Source organism: Amblyraja radiata, chromosome X, assembly GCF_010909765.2.
Source record: "Amblyraja radiata isolate CabotCenter1 chromosome X, sAmbRad1.1.pri, whole genome shotgun sequence".
In the NCBI taxonomy this organism is placed as follows: Eukaryota; Metazoa; Chordata; class Chondrichthyes; order Rajiformes; family Rajidae; genus Amblyraja; species Amblyraja radiata.
In genome coordinates, this window is record NC_045999.1 from 8,684,174 (window position 1) to 8,706,546 (window position 22,373).

General features: G+C 39.6%; 1 protein-coding gene across 2 annotated transcripts in view; it reads left to right on the forward strand.

Annotated features, from left to right (window-relative positions):
- Positions 1 to 1,335: 1,335 nt before the first annotated feature.
- The window catches only part of znf592 (zinc finger protein 592), a 127,021-nt gene continuing 105,983 nt past the window's right edge, over positions 1,336 to 22,373 (forward strand). For both annotated transcript variants that reach the window (XM_033015011.1, XM_033015012.1), the window contains exon 1: positions 1,336 to 1,449. The gene's annotated coding sequence lies outside the window, so the exon portion shown is untranslated. The remainder of the gene's footprint in view (positions 1,450 to 22,373) is intronic.

Consider the following 22,373-nt stretch of genomic DNA (forward strand, 5'->3'; position numbering starts at 1 on the left):
CTTACTATATGTTCTGTGTATGGTGTGGAACATGACATTAAATATAATGCGAGTAAGAGTGCTGTTATGATCTGTAGAACCAAAGAGGATAAATGTCTAAAATATCCTGATTTTAAATTGTCTGACAATAATCTTAGTGTCTGTAATAAGGTAAAATATCTAGGGCATATTATTACAGAACAAATGACGGATGATGAGGATATTTATAGGCAACGACACATGCTGTATGTACAGGCGAATATTCTCTTGCGTAAATTTGGTGCGTGTGCAGATGTGGTGAAGGTGTCGCTATTTAGAGCATACTGCACACCACTCTACACTACGCACCTGTGGTCGAACTATGGAAAGACAAGTATGCAGAGACTAAAGGTGGCATATAACAATGCCATGAGAACACTGCTAAGGCAACCTAGATGGTGTAGTGCCAGTAATATATTTGTGGCTGCAGGAGTCAGTACTTTAGAAGCTATCCTAAGACATCACATGCATAAATTCATTTGCAGGATAAATGACTCTAAAAATGTGCTTATTGTGGCCTTGTCAAACATAAGGGTTAGCACTACACGCTACGAATCCCAGCTGTGGAGACACTGGTATCGTTGACTCGTTGTAGGACATTGATCATTCTTTAAATCTTTTTAGCTTATGTATTGTGTTTTTAAAAAATATATAAATTATGATTTTTATAAGTGATATACCAAGATTTTATATGTATTTTATGATATTTAATATGCAATGCATTTTTAATGTAATGTTGCCCCTTGTCTGGACCTTGAGTCCGTAATAAAGTTTATTATTATTATTATTATTACTAAGTTAGCATATTCTGTTGTGCAGCTGCAAGTATGTCATTGTTCTGTTTGGAATCTATGTCAATAAAACACTCTGTCTGTTAACAACTCTCTGCAGCGCTTTGGGGCTTTAAAACCACGTCAAATGCAGGTCAGTGAGGAAAAGATAGACTGTAGGGGGAAAAGACATCCAGCCGCGACTCAGATGATCTATATACAAATGGATATATTTGTGTGTGTGTGTGTGTGTAATATCTATATATACACACACATATCGTGCGAGGTGCGCTTTCTATCAACGGACGAACCTGGTCAGCTGTCGCTGTCGCCATCGGGCGTCGAGGCGCCGGGCGAGCTCCCCCTCTTCCCCCCCCCTTCCTCCTACTTCATGGTGCCGCGCAGGCGCAGGTTGGGGTCTGGCGCCGACAAACCGCCGTTGAGCCGCGCGAGACGGCCCCGCCCCCCACGCCAGGGACGCCAGGACGCGCGCGCGGTGGGGGCGGGGGGCGTGTGCGAATGCGCGTGCCCGTGCCCGAGCCCCGAGTCCGCGTGCCCGAGCGCGGCCGTTCGGCGCTGGAAGGCAGAGGCTTTGGGAATGCTGGTTCGGACGGAGCCACGTGACCCGCTGCTGCCACGGTCGAGAGACGGGATGTAAATGGTAACTTGTGAGCGAGCGAGTGTGCGTGCGTGTGTGGTGGAGTGGAGGGCAGGGCACAGTGAGTGTGAGCTGGTGTGTCAGCAGTGGTAGGAGGCCCCGAGTGAGGTTGAGGAGGTTGCGGCTACACAGCGGCAAACAATGGGCCTTGCTCTCGGCTCGGGTCACAACCCCTATGTGTGTGTATGTATGTCTCAGTCTATCTGTCTCCCTTCACAGGCCTCTTGTTTAAATCTTGTTTTTCTCTGGGAGATCGGGCATATCTTTCTGTGGTGTGCAAGTTTCAGAGTGCCTGCTTGACAGTTTCATGGCTGCCTCTTTACTTTATCATAGTGACTCCATGATTAATTTCTGAAGCTTCCAGATTATTTGCATTCGTATTTTGTGCCTTTTAATTTTCCTTCTGCACGCCTTAGTCATTGAAGGGGAAGATTTTAATTTAGTCGTTATATGTATCCCTAAAACCGAAGAATTGTAATTTGTCTCATTTTTCTGTGTTAAAAAAAAGGCGAGTTACACCTATAATTTTCACTTTACAGGAATTGATGACTTATTATATTATATTTACCTATTGTTTACATCAGTGATTCTATTTTGTCATTAGATATAAAAGGTTAATTCTTAACCTGAATTATAAGTACATGTCTATAGTGTACTTATGATTTGTTGCATATCATTTTCAATATATAGTGATTGTCAAAATATTTTTGTCGTGGATGGTTTGAAAGTTTGTTGTTACATGTCATTGTGCAAGAACGCAAGATAACTAAACAGTGGGAATGTTCTGCTGGATTTGCATTTTCAAATAAATCAAATAATGAGAATCATTAAAAAATATGGCCAAAAAGGGAGTTAAATACAATGGGTTTCGGCCCGAAACGTCGCCTATTTCCTTCGCTCCATAGATGCTGCTGCACCCGCTGAGTTTCCCCAGCAATTGTGTGTACCTTCGATATTCCAGCATCTGCAGTTCCCTTTTGAACAGTTAAATACAATGCCTCTTCATCCACAATGAAATGGGTGGGGGGGGGGGGGGGGGGGGGGGAGAAGAAGAGCGTGCTGGAAACTCTTAATAGTTGTCAGATTATGTGGAAAGAGCATGCAATTCTTGGTCAGAACTGTCAATGTGTAATGGGCCTAATTGAGCACATTTTAAAGTGTGGACTTTTGAATGTCAACATATATGGATTCATAGCTGAACTGAGAACAAGGTGGTGGATAGTTTATTTAACCAGGATTTTTCATTCCTAATCACAGTGACTTTGTAATTATAGTTGCTAATGTCCTAAAGGCTGGAGAACTTTAGTTAACTTTGTTGTGTTTTGGACAAATGCCAGCTATCATAGCTGTGCCTGGTCCTAATTGTATCCATTCCATGTAAAACATTTCCATCTTATTATTTCATGTTATTCTGTCTTGATTTCTATCTGCTTATTTTGCTAACATTATTTTATTGCCTATGCTTAATCTCCTAGGTTTTCACTTTTGTTTCCATGTTAGCCAGTCATACCCAGACTGTGCATTTAGCATGTTGAAGTGAGGCGTGGTTTGATTGTAACAAAACCAAATCTGTTGTAGTAGCTACTATCTACTTGGCACTTTAAGAAACCTTTGCTCACATCTGTTGATTTTTCCCTTCACCTCATCACTCTTTCCCTCCCCCCCCCCCCCCCCCCAAGGATGTCCACATCCTTATATTGTTGCAGTAAAAAAGCTGAGTGGTATAATCCAGACACAAGAGACTGCAGATGATAGAATCTAGAGTTTCAAAAAAAAAAAACTACTGGAGGAACACAGCAGGTCAGGTTTAGGTTTATCGTTGTCACGTACAGTGAAAGGTACAGTGAAAATCTTTGTTTTGCATGCTATCAAATCAAAGTCAGATAATAATTTACATAAATACAATCAAGGCAAATTCAAGTATAATAGGGAAGGGAAAGACGCTGAGTGCAGAATATAGTTCTAGAATTTACAGATAGAAAAGGTTTTAAAAGTGTTGGCCGATTGTATCAGATAATACTAGATCATCCTCTGGGACCAGCATGCAAAAAGCAAATGTGTGTGTGGTGGGGGGGGGGGGGGGGAATGAATATTTTGTGTCAGGACTGAAGAACGATTCTGACCCAAAACATTTTCTGCGACATTCCCTCACAGAAGCTGCCTGACCCACTGAGTTTCTCCAGGCGTATAATTCAGAGCTAATTTTAAGGTTCGTTTCTGCAGTTCAGCAAGAAAAATATGTGCATTAAGGCTGTAAATCTCACATCACCTGAATGTGCCAAAGTGTATGGCAATCATTAAATTTATGTTGCCTCAGTTTGAAAATCATGTATACAAGACCCATTGAGGAGGCACATAATTTGAGCTACAATTCCACTGCATTGATGGAGCACAGGATTTCAGTTGAAATGCGAGGTGATAAACTGCATTAGAGATTTAAGCAACCCCATGGCACTATTTAAGAAAAGAGAGGGATATTTTCCTGGTCTTCTGGCCAACACTTATCCCTTAACAAACATTAAATCAGATTTATTCCATTTCTTTGTGGAACCTTACTGTACCCAAAAGATAGGAACTCAGCAGGACAGGCAGCATCTCTGGAGAGAAGGAATGGGTGACGTTTCGGGTTGAGACCAGTCTGAAGCAGGGTCTCGACCCGAAACGTCACTCATTCCTCAACTCCAGATATGCTGCCTGTCCCGCTGAGTTACTCCAGCTTTTTGTGTCTATCTTTGGCTTAAACCAGCATCTGCAGTTCCTTCTTAAACACTTACTGTGCCCAAAATTGTCTGCAGCATTCCCTCAGAATACAGCTTTGAATGCCCTTCCAGATCACTCTATTAGTGTTGAAAAAAACTTTAAGGTACCTTGATGCTTTAACCTTTTGAAACATGGTCTTGTATTTAGTTTGTAACCAAACAGTAATTTGGATAATTGATCAAATAATTTATTTTGACTGTTGATTGAAAGGGAAATTGTGGTTAGGATAGTATGAAAATCATGCTCTGATAAATCTACAGTTAAAACGTTATGCAAAGGTTGTGGCCTTCGACTTAGTGAGTAGTTCTCTAACAAATTGAATAGCATTCGATTTAGTCACTGAATATCAGACAAGTTGTTAGTCACTCACTCAATGAGAGAGGTTTTGCAGTTATCATCAAGTGTTCTCGCTCATGGCATACAGGAAGTTTGTGGGTTGAAAGTTCAATTTTTAACTGTTTACTTTGTATTGATGTAGAAATGATTCTAAAAAGCTATTATCCACACAGTACAAAGTAACAAAGATATGAGATTAAGAAGTTCAGTTTAGTACCACATAAACTTGATGTTCATGAGGCACCAAGATGTGATTTGTAAATTAAGGTAAAGTTAGCAAGATAACTATTTTAATGTTGTTAAATGGGATATAATGTGGTGATGTAATATTTATAATCCCTCAACATGCTGAAGTGATTTTTGTTTGTTGGAAGTTTTTATTACAGCATCATTCTTCGTTACCTTCTTCCCAAGTGGCTTTGTCCGTTAATGAAGTGAGTAACTGAATTGTACAGGCCAGGCAAATCCTAAATTTTATCCTTGTAGATTGACTAGAGCAGCAAATTGATAGGGAAAAATCAAATTGGCCAGGGTTCATTACCCACTGACATTATCGGAAGGATGTGGACATAGGCAAGAAAAATATTAGCCCTATTTTTGAGTGATCTGCTAATACTCATCAAACCTTGTGCTTAAATTATACTTTGCTGAGGGGGCAAGATAGTAACTAATTACTATGGAATTAATGCGGCAAGCAATCAATACATTTAGTCGAAATTGGAGGGGGAAAAATGTCCTCCTCTGGTTTTGTCACCTCAATGTATCACAAGAGTGTTTTATTCTGTAATTCTCAACTCGCCAGTTGAACATCACTTACCAGACAGCATTTGGTCTGCCTGTGGAAGTTTGAAGTGTTCAGTCATATGGGTTTTTGTAGCAGAGAGCTGTGATGATGCTCAGCTCTTAGCTTTTCTAGTGATTGTTAGATGGTGAACAAGGTGGGAACCTTCACAAATCTTTTTCCTCTTTGCCCTATGTCAGTGTATGTTAGAAATAAAACCAATCTCTGTGGACAATTTATAAAATATATATTACCTATTGATTTCTTGCAAAAGCAAAATGTTGATCGGCTGATTATTTTTTGAGATGTTTTGAAATGTTGGGTTATCTGCATGCCAAGAGGCACTTCTGAAGGGAAGAGATGGCCCATAATGCCAATGCTGAGAAGGGTCTCGATCCAAAACGTCACCCATTTCTTCTCTCCAGGGATGCTGCCTGTCCCACTGAGTTACTCCGGCATTTTGTGTCTGCCAAGGCTGAGAGTTGTTTAGAGCAAAGCAGACGTGTGAAAATTTGTGTGTCATGATCCAGGATAGATAAAATTTGAATGTAGAAGGAACAATTGACCGAGTTAAAGGAAACGAAAGTGCTAGCAGCTTTCATATAACTGGGCGATTCAATAAGCCAATGAAAACACGAGAAGAAAGTGCAGAACAAGCCTTTTCTAAGATAAAATGTGCCTTGGGCGCTGCAAGTGGGCGTGTAAGCATTTTAAAGCAGCCAGTTGATGTCTCAAAATTGTTATGGTAAACCCATACGTGAAGCAGTAATGAAAAATGAAGCATTCATTTTTGGGGGAACCCATTTTATTAATGTGAAACAAAACTGCAAAATTTCTGTTAAATATTGTTTAAAATTGCAATGGCAGTACAACTTGCATTATAGCAATTATGGCAGAAACTATTCTTGAAAAATTGAATCATAAATGGAGAGTCCACAGGGTCACATATGAATACTGGACATTTGTTAAAAAAAAAGTTTTGTAGTAGAATTGGATTCTTTATAGAATTTATTCCAGCTTTTTATTTTTATTTCCAAATGCAAGCTTGTTCTTTGCACATGCAGTTCATCTTCTTCATGCAGAAATGTGAACTTGTCAAACTCAAATGATCAGCTGCTACTGTTCTTCTAACCCATCTTCTAGAAACATTATAGATGTTATCAATCTACCTTCAACTCCTTCCAATTTTATTTTTGCTCTGCAGGAAGCACAGGCTGCAGCATTGTATTTGCAGACGATTCACAAATGTGGTGAATCTCATAAATCGTTATGCAGATTATGGGCAGCAATTAGGATGGTAATTCCTTTCCTGAGCTAGTTATTTATTTATACAGCTTCCATCCGAAGATAAGTTGAGGGAGAAAAGATACGTTTTCTATCCATCTGACGTACCTAAATATTCCGCCATTGAAAAATTATATATGAATGCATCTTTTGGCTTTTCTGGGAGATTTTTCTGATGTAGAAATGGACATGAGAACATGGAAAGCAGGTGTTTTCCATTTTACTGTAACTTGGATGTGCATGTGTCTTGTTTATTTATTCCAATCTAATGGCTGAAGGAGTAGACAACATTAGAAGATTTTGTTTAAAGAATATTGTGCAAAAGAATTGGGGCGGCACAATGATATTCTTAAAAAAAATGTAATTCTGAAACATTTTTCCAGTCACAAGAGCAGTTAGTCTTTTACCATGGTTTTCATGTGTTTCAGGAAATGGTGGTGGATCAAAAATTCGTATATCTGACCAATTGTGTCAAAACACACTGTTAGTGGAGTCTATTCTACCTTTCCTGTTATGTGATTCTGGAGAATTTTACTTCATGGTAGAGCTGTATTTTTTTTCTCCTGTTAATCTATGTGCTCATTGTTTTCAAGTTTCTCCATGACATTGTGCCACTCTATGTCTATAAGGTCCTGCAAACGTTCGACACTACGGACCACCTCTTGCACTACCATGGACTTGTTTTCTAATTGTGTTTTTGTACTAATGTTGTTTCGCACTGTCTATGGGATAATATATTTTATGTGTGACTATATAATGCTGCTGCAAATGAGACTTTCAATGTACCTGAACCTCACTATACTTGTGCGTATGACGATAAATCCAACTTGACTTGACTTGCTGAATTTAAGGACCCTCATAGCTTGGGATCATGTCCTCAAAGGTACAACCCTCAGTGGCACAAAAATTACCCACATAAACCCCTCAGATTTTTCTTCCCATTTGCCTTTCTTAAACTCCTAAAAATATCACTTTTGGTCATATGACCTAATGCCGTTGTGTGCCTTTAATTTAACAAAATCCTGAGATTTTCCTTTGCTGAAGGTGCTATACAATGCAAGTCAATGGGCGCAGCTGGTAGACCTGCTGCCTTACAACGTCAGAAACCTGGGTTTGATCTTGACCTTGGGTGCTGCCAGTGTGGAGTTTGCATGTTCTCTCTGTGACTGCATGGGGTTCCCCGGGGCGCTGCACTCTCCTACCACATCACAAAGATGTAGGGGTTTGTAGGTTTATTGGCATCTGTAAAATTGCCCCTAGTATGTAGGGAGTGGATGAGAAAGTAGGATAATATATAACTAGTGTGATGGTCTGAGTGGTGGGCCCCCGCCCATGTTGTATCTCTAAACAAAATTGATTCTGGGATTAATTTCAATAAATAGGGATTTGTACAATGACCAAAAAAAAATCAAAAGCAAAAACCTGCAATTGCTGGAAATCTAAAATAAAAATAGAAAATGATGGAAATACTCAGTGGGTCAGACAACATATGTGGAAAAAGAAGCATTAAATGTTTCAGGTCTAGGATCTTCATCAGCTTTGTACAGTATATTTTTGTTATGACTGTGTGTCGTGGGGAAGAGATGCATTAGTAACATCTTCTGAAGGTGCCAGTTTAATGCAACTCATTGGAACCACAGTGCCAGTCCCATGCGTAAGCTACCAATTTCGCAATCGATGCTTCGTTGTGGTAATAGAATCACAGCTGGTTATTGAAGGATGTGTAATAAGGATATAGTTATATTTTCAAAAGGATGATGAGAAAAATTGTCTGGGGCTTCATTAAATAAAGCGAGGCAGAATTTCAAATGTGTTCCGATAATATTAATTTGTGCACTACAGAAGAAATAACCTTCCTATTGCAAGTTATTCTAGAACTGTATACAGTAGAATAACTGTTCTAGTTGACAAATTTGTGGGATTGCTAATCTAACCAATTAAAAGTCATGTAGTAATAGCATCCGAATAAGACTATTGGCGAGGAGAAATGTGTAGAAAGGAACTGCAGATGCTGGTTTAAACCGAAGATAGACGCAAAAAGCTGGAGCAACTCAGTGGGTCAGGCAGCATCTCTGGAGAAAAGCAATAGGTGACGTTTCGGATTGAGACCCTTCAGTCTGAAGAAGGGTCTCAAACATCACCTATTCCTTTTCCCCCGAGATGCTGTCTGACCAGTTGAGTTACTCCAGCTTTTTGTCTATTGGTTAGGAGAGCTGAGCTAGCATTAGCCTTTATTGACCTTTGTACCTCTGGAGATTAATTGTTACCAATAATTCGTGGGTGAAAATAAATGGTTGGGGAGATTTGTTTGTGATTTTCTTTAACGCAACTGCCTTACGGTGTCAAGGAAGAAATAACATGAAGAAAAAATGAACGGCAAATGCTGATTTACAAAAAAAATCACAAGTGTTGGAGTAACTCCACAGGTCAGGCAGCATCTCTGGAGAACATGAATAGGAGATATTTTAGGTCGGAACCCTTTTGCAGAAATAATATGGAGTATATGAGAGAATTAATTTGAAATGTGTTGCTATTTTGTTGAATACAATTGAGCGGTAGTGGGGGGAGATACATTATAACCACATTGATGTCTATAGATATTTAATGGGATGAAAGTTAATTGGGTTTTATCCCATTTCTGATGAATATGAAAATGCAGCCATTGCTATTTAAGCTGAAAATTTGTTATTTTCTAGGATTATTCTGTGCCCAATAATTAATGTTTGGCTTGAAGAAAATTGAGAAAATTTTGCAAAAGAGAATCTTTGAAAATAAGTTATTTCCCATAGGAAAGGCACAACTGGGTCACACTGCTACCTTCGGTGTCAAAATATCTAGGTTTGATTCTTAATGGGAAAAGCTTACAAAGTGTATACACACAGCTGTATTTAGAATCGGGACATTCTGGGCATCTGGTGTAGGAGAGTACACAATGAATTAGCTGTTCTTTGAGTATCTCATGTGAAGTATGGGGATCCAGTTGTATGGTTTATGGGTGAGGCACAGTCCCAGACTACTTTTGCAGGTAGCCTAAATTTTGCTTCCAACATATTTATAAATGAAAAACCATCTTCAGTATTCCTAAATGAGGAAAATCATTTTATATTGATTGAAAGTGACCTAATGTGACATTTGTCATTTTGAATACTGCCTGCTGCCAGTTATCTGTCTGTGCCTGAATTTCTGAGGGGAAAAAAAGAAGAAAGCTTTTCTATTAACAACGAGTTATGTCAAATATTGGTAAGCACATTAGATGTATAAGACTAGGTGGAGCAGTCATCAATGCATGTAGCAAAATAACACAACTTAGCCAGTTTAGGATTTATTTGCCGGCATGCATACCATGTGGGGTGCTCTGGTTTTTTTCCCATACCCCAAATACATATGTGTTGATAGTTAATTAGTCACTATAAATTGCCCCCAGTGTGCAGATGAGTGGTAGAATCTGGAGTTTATTGATAAGAAAGTGGAGGAATATAAAGTGGGATCAATGTAGGATTTGTGTAAACAGATAATTGATGGTCAACAACGATTTGGTCAGTTGAAGGGCTTGTTTCCATCATGTATGCCTCTATAAACCATAGATTGAAGCAAATTAGTCAAATAGAATTGGCAATCCTTCCCAGGCATGTGTGCTGCAGAGGAGGAACTTAAGTACTGAATGATGCACATACATTATTTCTACTGATCTTTGTGTCATTTGAGGTAGACTAATCCTATTTAGTTTAGCAATGCAGCATGGAAATAGGCCCTTCGGCCCATAGTGTCCACACCACCCATCAATCACCCATTTATGCTAGTTTTATGTTATCCCACTTTCACTTCCACTCATTGCATATCAGGGGCAATTTACAGTAGCCAACTAACCTACAATCTTTAGGATGTGGGAGGAAATCAGAGCAGCTGGTGGAAAGCCAAGCGGTAACAGAGAACATGCATGTAGAAATGGCAAAGAGGCAGGAAGACTTGCATTTATGTAGCACGTTTCACATTCCTTTCAGGTAATTTACAGTCAACATTATTTTTGAAGTTATGTCACTTCTGTAGTGTAACTTTACAAAAAGGTCGATAACTGGGTAACCTGTTTGTAGTGTTAATCATTGTCATAAATGGGGTTATGGATCTTCTGCATCTACCTGCAAATGCAGGTGAGGTGCTATTTTAATTACTCATACAAAAGAGTGCACTTCAGTCGGCATTAATTACACAACTTCCTCAATATAATGTGTAGGAAAGAACTGCAGATGCTGGTTTAAATTGAAGGTAGACACAAAATGCTGGAGGAACTCAGCGGAACAGGCAGCATCGCCGGAGAGTCGAGTGTTTTATTGTCATATGTCCCAGATAGAACAGTGAAATTCTTACTTGCTACAGCACAACAGAATATGTAAACATAGTACACTGTAAACAATATGATAAAAGAGAGAGAAAAAAAAAGTTCAGTGTGTATATGTACAGATACTCTCACACACACGGACACGTATGTGCGCGGACACGCATGTGCGCACACACACACACACATATATATATATATAAAAAACAATAGTAGTGCAATAATAATAATAGTCTATTGTAGTTCAGAGCTTATTTGAGGTTGTAGTGTTTAATAGCCTGATGGCAGTAGGGAAGAAGCTGTTCCTGAACCTGTGGTGCAGGCTCGAAGGGCCGAATGGCCTACTCCTGCACCTATTTTCTATTTTCTATGTATTTTCTATGGACGTTACAGTTTTCAGGCTCCTGTACCTTCATCCTGATGGCGAGGGCAGAAGGAACGGCGATGTTTCAGTCTGCTGAAGGGTCTCGACCCAAAACATCGCCTGTTCCTTCTCTCTTAAGATGCTGCCTATCCCGTTGAGTTGCTCCAGCTTTTTGTGTCTACCTTCCTCAATATCATTTTCAGTTGAACCTTTGGTTGTTGGAGAGAAGCAGGCACATGTTTACCAGTGCCCTGAGGTTGATATTTGTTCCTTGACCAGGACTACCAAGGCAGTGACATTTTCATTGTTGCTTTATGGGAGCTTGCGCTACATATATGAGACTGTATTGCAACAATGAATATACTCTGTGATATCTGAAGGGTAAAAGTGGTTAAGCAGTCATGCATGTGTCTGCAGCACTCCTGATCTCCATTTGACTTGTGTTCTCTTGCCATTCAACTAAGCTATAGTCTGTCAAGCTCATGTTGTGTTCAATTGCCCAATACAAACAAGTTGTGTTCAATGCCCATAACCAAGTTAATTTTTGTACTGGCCATTAGCACTTCTCAGTACTGGAGTGGAAGTAGGTCATGGAAAGTTCACAAAATGCTGGAGTAACGTAGCAGGTTCAGCAGCATGCACATGGATGGCTGACGTTTCAGGTCGGGACTCTTCTTCCTGACTCAAAGTCACCCATCCACGTTCTCCAGGGATGCTGCCTGACATGCTGAGTTACTCCAGCATTTTATGTCTTTCCTTGGTAAACCAGCATCTTCGGTTCCTTGTTTCTAGAAGTAAGTCATAATTGAAAATGCAGGTCTGTCAAAGAAGAGGAATTTACATCTGCAGGCTGTGTTCCAATGTTTTCTGAAAGATTCTAAAGCCCTAATATGACTCTAGGCATGGGGGGGTGAGGGATCCTTCCATCTTCATCATGAGTTAGGGATTGCCAAGATGACTGATTTATTGAGAAGCTAAGCTAACGATCTGCAAATGGCAATGGATTTTTGAGGCAGTTTCCATGTCAACCAGCACTACAGTTACTGCAATTATCGGGATGTTTCTTTGTGGAGAGGCATGATATTTACTGTTTTTTATGGCAAAACTCAATGCTACAGTGAATAAAAATACATGAACCATAAAGGAACTATACCACTGATTTAGATCCAAGCTGCAAGGAAGGGGAAAGAACGGGATTCGAACCTTGTTCCTTGTTATGCCCCTGTCCCACTTAGGAAACCTGAACGGAAACCTCTAGAGACTTTACGCCCCACGCAAGGTTTCCGTGTGGTTCCCAGAGGTTGCAGGTGGTTGCCAGAGTTTGCAGGTAGTGGAAGCGGGTAGGGAGACTGACAAAAAACTTCCGGGAACCGCACGGAAACCTTGGGTGGGGCACAAAGTCTCCAGAGGTTTCCGTTCAGGTTTCCTAAGTGGGACGGGGCATTATTGAACTATAATGTGATCCATCTATTTATTTATTTATTTATTCTTTCTTTCTTCACATTAATTAAAGCATTACATTTGAACTTCTGATACCTGACTGAATTTTAAAATACCTCTGCATAAAATAGTGTGTGTGTGTGTGTGTGTGTGTGTGTGTTACATTCATGGCTTTTGCACAGCGTAGTTGTATGTATGAACAGAAAAGGAGAGCTGGTCTATATCTGCTTGACAAGGTCACAGATTTTGTTCTGTTGTCCCCTGAGGCAGGTTTTCCAAGACTACTGTGCAGGCAGCACCAGCAGAGTCAAATTAAACTGTCTTTTGTTTAGTCATACTGAGAGGTCTATTCTATATGTTACCTTTATTTTTAAAAGTGCACATTCACATCTGTGTCATAAGAATAAATTTTTTTTTTCATTTGCATGTTATGAATTTCTTGGTATTTTTAGGTGTGATCAGCTACTTTACCATATCAATTCAAATTCATAGTGGTATCACTGGGAAGTTGGTGTTTAATTAGAAAGATGTGGTTTGTAGATTGCTTTATGGTCCAGAGCAACAGGACATTATATAGGTGTATCACCTCTTCATAACCAATGCTTGTGTAACACTCTTAACTGAACAAGCCTTGAGAAAGAACTAAAGTTTGCGTTTTGGAAACATTTGTGAAATAAATGATTATGATTTAGCTTGGGGCATGAGCTATGTGTCACCTATGTTATAACAGAGACAAATTAATGTCAAATGATGCTAGTTGATGATCCAGATGGCTGTTTTTTACTCCAAATCAAGAGAACGTACATCTCGAGCTAATAGATTTCTGGTGTAATGTCAGACTGTGCAAATGGTATCTCTCAAATTATTTTAAAAGTCTAACTATTGTAAGTCAATAGATGCATGAAGTGATTAGGAATTGGAGGTTACCATACACACCATCATACCTGTCCCACCCTTTTAGTGAAACTTTGATAGAGTAAAATAAATGTAAAATGGTAGGGGGAAGAGAATAGAGAAAGAATGAAAATGGGGAGCCAACGATAACAAAAAATGAAAGGGGCTCAGAAAGGTTTGATAATGTGCATTGGGTTTATTGCATTGCATTAGGATTTTTTTGCATTAGGGACAAATGTCCGCAATATAACTCATTAAACACATTTTGGTAATAATCAGTCATTTCTAGACATATGAAACATTTTAAGCTTTAAAATGTAACTGGTAATGGGGAAGATGTCTACCAATATGTTGATAAATCTTTATTCCTGTTTTTAATCCTGTATTAAGTAAGTCTATGTAAGCAGCTTTAATGATTATCTAGATGGCTCTTGAGGTTTGATGCTGATTGTATTTTCACTGTTTCCTGGGACTGGGCACCCAAGCATGTTATAGCATGAGATGTAGAAACATTGGTAAGACCTGTTCTCTCATCGGGTTTAAAACTCTGATATTGTTTTCACACAATAGAAATGCGGACTTTGTCTCTTACTGTGTGTAGATTTACTCAGTGAAGCTTTATTTCTGAGAACTTCATTATTCAACAACTCTTGGAACCTTTCTATGCAACCCACAATATACCACAAATAGAGATTTGAAGACTTTAAAACATCGCTGCGGGTAATTTGATCAGAGAATTTGGAACCTGTACTAATATGTGCGAAAGTATGTCATACAGTTTATTATAATTTTTAGAGCAACTAACGCAAGTAGCTGAAATGTGCAGTGTTTTGCATTTTGGAGCAGTTACTCAATGATTCTGTGTTCTTTTGTGTAAGCATATATGTAACAGGAATTTCTTTGTTTTTGGCATGTATGAGCAATGAAACATTCTACTTTAAGGCTTTGTTCAGCCTGTTGGGTATTCAGCAACAGATTTGGGCTTCTAAAAATTATTTTTGCTTTTTTCTGTTCCCATTTTGGAGTCATCTTTTCCCGAGGGTTTTTCTTCTTGCCTTGCTTGGTGCCACAGTAAACAGGAACTTGAGGTCTACCTGGCCCACATCAACCATCTTGGGAGTGAAGTAACCTCTTTAGGGACTGTCAGTAATCTGGTGTTCTCAGGAGAATACAGAGAGCACAAATTGGCTTTCTTTCTCCCCTCTGAGCATGCCAAACAAAATTTGAGCATTTGTGCTCAAATATGAGTGTGTAAATGGTCAAATTACATTCAAAATATATACTGAAATTACTACCTGAATTATCTTTTCAAATTCCATGTCATTACTCTTTTGAAAAATTCTACTTGGTGCCCATTAAATTATGGATTTTCTTATTGCTGCAATTGAATAAAAAGTGCAAGATGAGTGCTCATTGATTATCACAAGAAATTCAGGCTCCAAAACAGAATGTTTCAGTTCCTCAGTCTTACTGGATGTGTTATTAAATTGTTTCCTGTAACCTGTTATAGATTGGTTACCGTGGTGTTGCAGCTTTCTACTATTGTGATTTGAAGGGAAACTGGGAGAACATGAACCTAATTTTGTTGTTCTTATTAGTACACAGATGTTATCAATGGTAGCAATAGAGGTCTAATGGAGGCAGCGTTTCAGAATTGTACAAAATCTCACAAATATCTGGTTACCCAGGTGTAACCAACATGCAAAGTATAATTGAAGGGTGCATATGGTTATTATAGACATTTTTAATTCCAGTTATTACAGCTGTGCTTCCCCATAACACATGTTCAGTGAAACCTTTCCAAGGTAATTTCATTATTGACAGAATAAATTCCAATTAATTATGCATTTTAAATTTGGCCATTTGACTAACTTGAAGAGTAAGGCTAGGGAATCCTAGCTCTGTGATTTACCAGTATTATTCAAAGAATAAAGACACGAGACTGCAGATACTAGACTCTTGAGCAAAAAAAACCCAAATTGCTGTAGGAACTTGGTGTTCCAGGCAGCATCTGTGCAGGCAAATGGACTGACAACGCTTTGGTTCAGCATCTTTATTTGGACTGATGGAGTAGAGGGAAGAAAGCTGGTCTAGAGAGGTGAGGGGAAGGGGTGGGCAAGAACTGGCAAGTAATAGGAAAGAACTGCAGATGTTGGTTTAAATCGAAGATGGACACAAAATGCTGGAGTAAGTCAGCGGGACAGGAGCATCTCTGGAGAGAAGGAATAGGTGACGTTTCGGATCTAGACCCTTCAGACTGAAGAAGTGTCTCTACCCGAAACGTCACCCATTCCTTCTCTCCAGAGATGCTGTCTGTCCTGCTGACTTATTCCAGCATTTTGTGTCTATCTTACTGGTAGGTGATAGATGAATTCAGGTGTTTGGTAGATTAGTCAAGTGGGGGAAAGATGAGTGTAGAGGCTCGAGGTGAAGTGGAGACAAGGGTGCAAATGTGGAATCTGATAAGGGACTTCCCCTCAACTCTATCAGTCTGGAGAGGATCCCAATCTGAAATGTGTCTGTCCATGTCCCTCCTTTTAAGCACTTGATTCGTTCTTTCATTTCAACATTGCATTACATTTTAGGGATTAACTGATTACATAAATGCAGGATGTTGCTATGTTATTATGGGATCGGTACTGGCAATCGCACACATAGCTGACTGTATCAAAGGATGTAGCTAACTTAAATGTCACTTCAAGGTTGCTCAAAGATTGATTGTCACATTATCTTCAGTTTAGGGTATACATTATGTTTTGCAACCTCTGATCTCTAAGATGTCATTTTCAGCTTTTAGTTTGTTAGGCAAATGTATCTAAGCTAAGAGAAGTTGCCGTAATTATTTCCCCAATGGAGTTACTTTTGCCAAAATGTGCCATTGCTCTCTATTGCATGATTCTTGCACGATATAATATTTGATTATAGTTCTATTTCAAAACATGAGGAAACCTTGCATCACAGTGTTCAGATACCATTGAATCGCTGCAATTCATGATAAGTAGTAGGTGAGTCTCTTCATCTTAAAGTTATCAGCTGAGAGGTAAAAATGAGCTCTTCTTGACATGGCATTTCTGATTAAGTGTTTATGTTACGAAAGATCTTTGAGAATGGGAAAATTGCTTGCTGAATGTTTGTTTTTTAAATCTCAAATCAAATTTTCAAACTTAATTTCAACAAATATTACTATAATAATCTCCACTGGGATATTGATCTCTCCCAAGTAGGCCTGCTCTAATGACATCACAACAGTTTGCCTCCATTGTAGATAGAGAATGTTGATTCTGTGGAATCATGCAATGAAGACAGCACAATGGTAAACCCCACTAAGGCTCAGTGAAAATAATAGAGTAAGATAGCAGTCAACATCTGCAGGGATGCTGTGGAAAGACATTTAATCCGTTAAATTAGGGACGTATTTTTGATGAGTAATTAAAATACCATAAACATTATGGAAGTAAAAAATATAGTTGTGCAAGTAACGTACAATAACATAATTCTCATTACTTGCATAATTTATTCTACTCTGAACTGCATGACCAATTAATTTATATGCTTGTATTCACTCTCAAACATTCATTATTTGCTATATAACCATCTGCATCCTTCAGTTATCTGTTGCTTTGTGTTTACACCTGGGTATTCGCTGTCTTGTGAGTAAACCAGATAAATCATTCATTTCGATCACAACTTGGAAGTAACTCCCAAATATCCATACTTATACAGTTTGAGTTGATGGTGTTTTTTTTCTTTCTCTTTAATGGGCAAGAGATTCCATTGTGAAGGAACAGGAAAATAACATGTTGATAATTTCACAACCAGACGAGACTGAGGATAAAAAAATCTTCCCAGACTAACATTTGGAGTCCTCCCCGAAGTATATTTCGATGAACGTAATCCCAAATTGTTAGTTTAATGGGCATGGATTATAATTAAAAAATGAAAGTTCTAGAACATTTTATTCGGAGCGGTTAAAATCAAGAATTCTAGTAGATGATAGAAACACCAATGTTTCATTTCAGTTGTATTTCAAATATTTTTTGGTTAAATGCAAGGGAATGACATTGAGCACACATGGAAATGCCTCATGCTGACTAAATGCCTAAAATAATACAGGCTTTATTTACCAGAGTTTCCTCAGTGGCAGATGCCCATAAAAAGTAAATCAAAAATATTAATTTATTCAAATAATGTGAATGGACTATTCATCATTGTTTTGACATGACTAGTGTAGGCACTGCCAAATAAAGCTTAATGACCTTCAGAGGCTGGGTGTTCTGGAGCAAGTGATTTGTTTCCACTCACTAATGCCTGTTTGCCATGCACAAGCCACTAAATTAGAAGTGTAATGGAATACTTTTTACTACCTGGATGAATGCAACTCCAACAATATACAAGGAACATAACTCCATCCAGGGCACAAGCAGTCTTTCATCATCCACCAAAGTAAACGTTCATTCCTAGGATACTCAGACTGCATTTACAGAACCCACACCAAGAAGGACTTAGATAGCAGGTGCATGGGAGTACCACCACCTGCGGTCTCCCCTCCAAGTCATTTTTTTTTTCTTGATGTGGAAATATCACTGTTCCTTCATCACTGAAATCCAGGGTTAAAATCCGGGAAAGGCCACAAAGTGGGTCAGGCAGCATGTCTGAAGAACATGGATAGGTGACATTTCAGATTGGCACCCTCAATCCAGGAATACCCTACCTAACAACCTTGTGGAAATATCTTCAGAAGGACTGTAAGGGTTCACCACCAGTCAGAGATGATCAATAAATCTGAGTTTTATTAGTAACACCATATTGTTGTAAAATGAATAACTAAAATTGTGAACTTGTGGCCAATAGTTACACTCATCATTTAACACATAATTTTATATATATATATATATATTAATGTTTTTATTTTCAATTTACTTGGAGAAAAGCATTTTGCAAAATAATTCCAAGAGTAACATTGAAATTGAAGCTGAGGCAAAGACTCCCATCTCTAACTGGGTTGTCTTTCTCATTCATCGGGTGATGCAAACACTGCAACAACAGAGCTACACTGCCATTGTTCCCAACACATCTGCAAATTAATCACATGTGAAAGTTATAACTAGCCAAGAACAAAAGATTGAGCTTGCAATCACTCTGTGGTTTTTTTCCAGTCATCTGTTGTAGTATTTTCCAAGTAGCCTAATTTGCAAGTAAAAAACAATTTCTCTGAAATGAATGCCCCCAAGGTGAAAGTGATTTTTCTGCAACCCCACCTTTTCTTCTCTGCCGTTTATGGAACTGAAAGAGATCTTTGTCTTTCATGTTTGAATACTGCACATGCAGCAACCAGCTACACCAAGGAAGCATAAAGCAACAGTATTTTTACTGCGATATAATATCCCCCCCCATCGTGCTGGATAGCAGTGAAGTAGTGGATATAGCAAACTGAGAGGAAACTATGGTAACTTTGGTTACTGTGGTAACTTTAGTTGCAGGCTTGTGCCATATTTCTGGAGATGATTTCTTATGGTCTGGCGTAAAGTAGGGTAAAGCATTCCTATCAGATATTTTGGACAAATTTACAATAGTTTTGTCAATTTGGGTGAAGCTGAGTTTTTAAAACTATAAACTTAAGGTAAACTTGTGAATTTACACAAGACATGTTTTGTTTTGTGTGATGCAGGATTAATGTATCCTAAATTAACTATTTAATGAATGGATTTGAAATATATTGATTGAGATCTTAAATCATGTTGAATTGTGAGCTGTAAGTTGCTGAATCACTTGCACATCTTTTTTTTTTTTCTTTGCTCCCAATACATGTTCCATTTATGTTTGGATTTAGGTGCAGGGAGAACGTGCAAACTCTATGTAGACAGCAGTAGAGGTCAAGATTGAACCCCAATGATTGGAGCTGAGTGTCAAAAAAAAGAAATTCATTCGTTTAGAGATACAGCACAGAAACAGGCCCTTCGGCCCACTGAGTTCGTGCCAACCAGTGACCCCGCACCCTAACACTATCCTACACACACACACACATTATGGACAATTTACAATTATACCAAGCCAATTAACCTACAAACCGGTATGTCTTTAGAATGTGGAAGGAAACTGGAGCTCCCGGAGCAAACCCATGCAGGTCATGCAGAGAACGTATTAACACCATATAGACAGTACCCGTAGTCAGGATCGAACCCGGGTCTCTGGCGCGGCAAGGCAGCAACTCTACCGCTGTGCCACCCAAATTTGGGCCAACAAAAATGTATTCATAATTCATGGCAATCGTTAACAATGTGTAATCATGAATATCTATGAAAATTGGAATTGTATGGAAAGACATCCTTGCAACGCATGGTGAGTCGCATCAAAGTATGGAGCTAAATCGCTGGCAAATAAGTTGACATACTAAATTCATTGTAAAAAATTTGACACTTCCCACACATTTTCTTACTACAATTGGTACTCTATTGATGCATAAAATACATAAGCAGGTATTGCACCATGGTCTTAAACATTTAAGAAAGAACTACAGATGCTGGAAAAATTGAAGGTAGACAAAAATGCTGGAGAAAATCAGCGGGTGAGGCAGCATCTGTGGAGCGAAGGAAAAGATGGCGTTTCGGGTTGAGACCCTTGGAGTGTAAACCACCCAAGCGAAATTTGGGTAGATTACACCCCAGCGGCATGAACATTGACTTCTCCAATTTCAGATAGTCCTTGCTTTCTCCCTCTTTCCCCTCCCATTCCCAGCTGTCTCCGCCTCTTCCTTCCTTTTTCCCGCCCTCCCCCACATCGGTCTGAAGAAGGGTCTCGACCCGAAACGTCACCTATTCCTTCGCTCCATAGATGCTGCCTCATCCGCTGAGTTTCTCCAGAATTTTTATCTACCTATGGTCTTAAACATGATTACTCGTGACCTAGTTGCAAAAAAGTGATGTTCATTTTAAGCACTTTGCTAACTGGCTCATTTAGTTGTAATTTAAAAAAAAAAAGAAGACTGCTCATTTACTGGTTTGTTTGGGAGCTGGGAATCCCATCTGTTTTCTTAGTACTGTCTAGGGAGTAAATACACCACATAGTTCAAACAGAGGTTCTGTGGTGGGCATGGATTTCACCTGCAGGCAAACAGCACGCCCCCACTGTAACCAAATGTGGCAGTCAGCTTGCATAAAACAAGCTGTCGACAACAGTGGAGAGATAATTACTTGTTAGTCTGTTTTGACAATGTCAGCTTGGAAATTTAAAAAATTGGTCAGAGCAAATGAATGCTGCTCCCTTTGAAGAGTCGCGTGGATTTTTGTGATACGAGCCTCAATTTAGGATTGAAGCTCAGAAACAGCAGTAATGACAATCGAACACTCACTACTCCACAGAAGCACCAACAAGAGATTATCTGTGCATCGCTGGGCTGGAACTAAGAGGCCTCAGATCTGACAAGTCAAGTTGAGACTTGCGGAGAAAATCATGAGTGCTATTCCCTGCCACTCAAATCATGACTTTCTGAATATGTGATAAAATAGGAGTAAACCCTTTAAATAGAAAATAAAAGATTAAACTGAATTTGCTGTACCACTAATTAGAATAGAGAGTACTAAAGTGAAATAATGATAATTTAATTCTTATAATCAGTGCACATTGATTTGGTGGTAAGTTAGGAATTGAAATAAAGGTGTAAAGTATTTAGGAGGGAACCAGATCATGGGTACAGTTTTTTTTTTTATGAATCTTTGGAAAAGAGTCCTAATTAACTTTTGTGTGCTTTGGGCTATTTTTGTTAGCACCAGATTACAGTGGTCATGTTACTGACAAAAATAATTCTCATGCATTTCAAATTCGATAATAGCTCAGCGTATCACCTGTCCAGCGCATCTGCCCTATTTTCTATATATGATTTATCGACCAATGTGTCACTGACGTTTATTCAACCTTTTTCAACCTTTTTGTCAATTCTTGCCAGTACACTACAGGTGCACAACCTTTTATCCGAAAGCCTTGTGACCAGACACTTTTCGTAATTCGGAATTTGTCGGTCTTCGGAATGGAATTTTTTTAGCGTAGATTTTAATGGCTGGCTCAGTGGTAGAGTGCTCGGCTCATATCCGCAAGGTCGCGAGTTTGCGCCTTGATCCCGGCAGTAAACTCGGTCGCGAGTTTGAGTCTTCAATGTAGTTTTTTCTTGCAGAATAAATGTTTGTATGAAATGCAGTGTAGGAGAGGTGTATTTTTTTAATAGTTTTTAGTGAGTCCTGTTTTTTGTTTGTTGGGGATATGGACTTTTTAATGTGGGGGGGTAGGTCTCAACTTTATTTCTAGGTCCCTACCTGGTCGGTGAGGCAGCTTCTTCTCCGGGCTGCCCGTCGATCCGTCCTCGTGGCCTACCTGCGGGCTTGGAGCGCCGTTTCCTGGCGGGAACCGCCCAGCACCTCGGCCTCGGCGGCGGCACAGCATCGGAGCGCTGGAGCAGAGCGGAGTGGAGCGGGCGATCCCTTGCCTGGGGCGACGCGCTGGAGCTCTGGCGAGCTGGACCGCCGAGAGCAACAACTCCGGGCTGCGGGTTTGCGGAGCGTAGAGGCGGCGCCGACTTCAACAACGGGAGCCTGGGAGCTCCAAACCGGCGCGGCCTTGTCGGCTTCGGCAGCCGCGGGCTCCAACCAGGAAGCGGCCGTTCCAAGTGGCCCAGCCGCCGAGAGGACTCTCCGGACGCCGGGGCAAGACCATCCGGTGAGAACGGCCAGGAACATCGGGCCTCC